Source organism: Salvia hispanica, chromosome 2, assembly GCF_029641045.1.
Source record: "Salvia hispanica isolate PSC_SH4W2 chromosome 2, Shi_PSC_v1, whole genome shotgun sequence".
Taxonomy (NCBI): Eukaryota; Viridiplantae; Streptophyta; class Magnoliopsida; order Lamiales; family Lamiaceae; genus Salvia; species Salvia hispanica.
Window position 1 is genome coordinate 6,605,148 of NC_142693.1, and position 5,000 is coordinate 6,610,147.

At 36.7% G+C, this 5,000-nt stretch overlaps 1 pseudogene; it reads right to left on the bottom strand.

Moving 5' to 3' along the window:
* Window positions 1–1,095: 1,095 nt before the first annotated feature.
* On the bottom strand, window positions 1,096–3,405 carry LOC125185639 (aspartic proteinase CDR1 pseudogene; annotated as a pseudogene).
* Window positions 3,406–5,000: the final 1,595 nt, after the last annotated feature.

Genomic DNA, 5,000 nt, shown 5'->3' on the forward strand with positions numbered 1-5,000 from the left:
TGTAGTATTAATCTAGCTTGTGTCAGTTTGAGGAGTTGCTGATTTTATTAGGCATAGTATTGATATTTATATGGACGACCATGATTTCCTTAATGAATATAGGGTTTTCTTCTATCAATTACAATTGCTGGCATTGTTTGTACTTTTGTACTACAAGTCATGTAAAAAACTAACAAAGAGGAGATAGCTATTAACACTGCTGGATGAGTTTGAGATGTAGAAAACATCAATGAATGACAACATTCTCAAAAGTGAAGTTTAGGCAAGGAAAGTAAGTCGATCGTACAATATTGGTAGAAAATGAAAAGGTATAATATTAGTGATCAGTTTTGTAGTTATCTACATACCCCAAAATTGATGGGCTAATTTAAAAATTGAAGAATTAATGCGTTCATGAAGAGATGGGATTGTAAAATTAAGGAATGCAGTATAATTGTTCTAGTGCCATGACGTATGAAGCAGTTATAGATGAAAAAGTAATCTAGTGGGTATGGCCTTATTAATTTAATAAACGTTGCTAGATTGTATGTCTTGCTAATAATTTAATCAAATTTGCTAGATTGTAATGTGTTGCTAATCCAGATAATGTAAGATATCTAGGAAAGTGCCTTCTTGATGCCATCGTGCTCCTATCCTATGCACGTGTGGGCCGCCCAAACCCGGTTAGTTTATTTTTATATTTTACAACATAAATGTGTATTAAAAAATAATAATCCCTTTTAATCACAAATACGTCACTTTTTATTTGGGGCACTATATAACTTTTATCAATAAGAACAATCATTTATTGTAACATCTTAAAATTTGGTTTAGAAGAAATTTTATCAATTAAAAAAATTGGCGAATTAGGAATTTCGTCAAATAATTCTTTATAAACAAGAGTGATATGATTTCTTGAAAATCAAATTAAGGAGACAAAGGAATTCATTCTAGTGATATGATTTCACTATTTCAATTTATTCAAAATACAATTACGATATCCAAACAAAATTATAAGGTTACTATGAAAAATTTTCTAATTATTCTCATTGACTAATGAACATAGATTACTACTCCAAAAAGATTAATTTGACGCTTATAAAGCCCTTTTTTCTTTTATATGGCAGTGGTGCAATCAGTAGGCTTGAACGACACCGTCTTCTTCACCAAATCATACCCGATCAAGAAATTCATCTGCGCCATATTCCCATAAATCGGCACAAGACCCGCAGGCACAAACGCAAGGCACATAGCGCTCTTAGCCCCCGTTATAATACCCTTCTTGGTAGACATTATAAAAGTGTTGTATGACTTTAACTTCACATCCGCCCCTTTGAAATGTGCCGTAATTTCTGGAATCTTCGCTTCAACGTCCTTCATATTAGTCACATCATAACACAGCTTCATCTTCTTATGCGGATCGTCGATCTGCTTCAGGCTCACCTGCTGCTTCAACGCCGCCTCGACTTTACCGTACAGATCCCTCGGGAGGAACGTCAGCGTCGTCCCTGAGTCTATCACGATGTTCCCTTCTAGTGCTGATTTCTTCGATGAATCCGAATCGAACCTTTGGTTTCCGACGCTCATCCCCACCAGCGTCAAGTGGTAGAATGTGCCTGTGTTTTTAGTGACGATCGGCGTCGTCACAACTCCGGCGCCTGACACCACGGCGTCGTCGCCGAAGTGCATCTTGCTTGACTTTTGCGCGGAGGTTGGGACCAGGCAGTAAGAAAATTTCGCGCCGATTGAAGGCCCCATCTGCCGCAGCAGCGACTCCTTTCCGCCGCCGAGGCCGACGATCCCCGATGTGGAGGGGCTGAAGGTCCCCCGGGCCGTGTGGCTGCACCCTACGATGATGTTGTTGAACGATGCGCTCGGACCTAACGAGATGGTTTCTTGGGCCACGTCACCCGTGCTGACCGAGTTGTCACCGTATCTGATAAGTACGTATTGATTAGGGATTTATATGTACTCAGAGGGGGTGTTCGGTTGCCAAAATTAAATCCCATGATTAATTATATATCATGTTTGGTTTATAAGATTGACCCCCACAACTTAATCCTAGATGGATAGTTTCATGATTATTAGTCATAGCCTCTCCCTCCAACTAAAATAATCGCACAACTTAATCCTAGATGGATAGTCTCATGATAATTAGTCATGACAACCGAACGCCACCAAAAAGAAATTATTATATGGAGAGCACGAGAGAAAAGAGTTGAAGATGGGAGAGAGATTGGTATTTCTCTTTGAGAGATAAACGGTATAGAATGATAAATTCTCGAACTTTTTGAAAATTTGATTTTTCCCACGAACTTTAACATATGATATCACAAACTTAAATAGTTGTTGAATTTCTTTCACAGACGATGGAATCCGGCAATATTAAAATGAGTTGGATAACCAAATCCACCTTTTAGGAATTTTGTAATCACATCACTAACTCCTTCGTCCCTTAAAATAGAAATTTTTTAAAACGGCACAGGTTTTAATGCAAAATTAATAAAATAAGAGAGATAGAAAAAAAAATGTGTTAGTAGAAAATGGGTCACACCTCATTAGAAAGAAAGAAATTTCCTAAAATAGAAAGTTTCCATTTTCAGGGACGGACCAAAAAGTAAAGAGTTTCTATTTCTTGGGGACGGAGGGAGCATTATTTTTCAGTGGTAATCATATCTTATGTGATGTGATAGCAAATAAGATGTAGCTAGATTTTGATGCCGGTGGAAAAATTCAACAATGATTGAGTCGATGATATTATATGCCATGATATTATATGCCAAGTTTAAATTTTGTAGGGAAACATTTTTTTATGGGAAGTTTCAAGATATTAGGCTCTAATACCCCTAAATTATTTATAATATTTTAAAAAAAGTAGATGATATGGAACAAATATCTGTATTAGTACTTGAGTGTGAAGCCGCACTCGCCCTTGGTTCCTTGGCAGTTACCGCTCTTGACGCCGTCGCATATTGGGGAGCGGCATAGAACTGATTTATAGGTGGAGGAGCTGGCTGGGTTGAAGGGTGGGGATTTTTGCTTGTAGCATCCCTTGCAGGGGGCGCATTGGATCCATGTGAGGTCGCTCCCGGTGTCCATAATGGCTAGGGTTTCGATTTTGGGGGTGCCGATGGCAAACTGCATTAGGTACACGCTCTCGTCGGGGACAGTCTCGGTGGAGGGGGATTGTGGGGAGTGCTCTGCGGGTATTAGAGTTTTGGAGCGGTTGAATGATCGTTGTAACACGGCTTCTACGCGGCCGAAAGGTGAAAGGAGGGAGGGGGATTGTAAGGAGTCTCTGTGAATCAGATCAATGCTGAAACCAGCTGCTTCGACTGTATAGAAGCTGGGATTTGAGATGGCAAGGGTTAAGGTTATTGCAAAAATTAGGTGATTATTCTTGTAGAGTTTCATTGTACTACCCATGATTAATCTAGCTTGTGCCTGTTTGAGGGTTTACTGGTTTTGGGATTGATACTTATATGGATGAGCACGATTTCCTTAATGAATTAAGGATTTTCTTCTATCACAGTTACAGGAGGCATTGCTGGTAATTTTATACAAGTCACATTAAAAATAACAAAGAGGACATAGCTATTAATACTGTTAGAGATGTAGAAAACATCACTGAATGAAAATTTTCCCAAACGTGGAGTAGGCAAGGAAAGTAAGTCGAACAATACTATTAGAAAATGAAAAGTTAATATTAGTAATGAGCAAATCCTAAAATTAAAGAATTAATGCGTTCATTAGGAGATGGGATTGTCAAATTAAGGAATGTATATATAATAATTTTTCTAGTGCCATGATTTTATGAAGCAATAGATGAAAAAGTAATCTAGTGGGTATGGCCTTATTAATTCAATCGATTTTGCTAGATTGTAATGTTGCTAATCCAGATAGTGTAATAGAAGATGTACAATAGCATATCTCGTACCCATATCTAGGAAAGTGCCTTCGTGAGGCAATCGTGCTCCTATTCTATACGTGTTTGGGCCGCCCAAACCCGGTCAATTTATATATTTTTTTTATTGTTATTCTTTTGGTATTTTAAAAATAAATGTGTAATAAAACAATAATACCTTTTAATCACAAATATTTCACTTTTTGTTTGGGGTCACAAATGCCTTTAATCACAAATATGTGACTTTTTTTGGGGTCCATTAACCGCCCATTTAATAGTAAAATATTAGTAGCTAGATTCTTTTATATAGTATTTGAAATACATTTTACTCTCCTAATTTTCATTATCCAAATCGTCATCGATCTCTATGTTGGATATAGTTTCATAGTTTATGAGAATCAAGGATGACTTTCGAAAATTTACAAGTTAATTTATAAATATAGTCAATAGCGCAATTTGACATGCAACGGATAAAAAATAATTAGATCCCTAGAGATCATAAATACTCCATTCGTCTCCTATTAAGAATCCTGATTTGTTATTTTAGTCTATTCGTAATTCGTAATTAGGAGTCCTGGTTCACTTTTATTATAAATAGTACAAGGTCTTACACTCGACTAACGTATTCTATTCACATTTTATTGTAAAACTAATATACAAAAATGGATTCCTAATTCCACTATCTTTTTTCACTCATTTTCCAATATGGATTATTTTCCAAAAGTCGTGCGAAACTCAAATGCGACTCCTAATGTTGAGCGTGAGGACCGTCTTCTAAATGATGGTCCTTATCTAATCTGTCTAATATGCATTTTTATGAGTTCGTCTGATTTATATCCGAGATATCTATTTGCATCCAAATAGGATGGTCTATGGGGCGTCCTCTTGAGGACAACAACCACATATATATTTGTATCGAGTACTATGATCTATGTACCCATATCTGTCACTAAACACATTTTATGCTCTCGTGTGACATTATAATATTAACTAATCTTGATATTTGGTGCATGAAATTTTGTTTTTTAAATTAGAATTCAAATACTGATAGAAATTAGGAGGATGGCCCATGAGACTTATATACTGATTTCAGTTCTCTTTGTACACCGATGTGGGA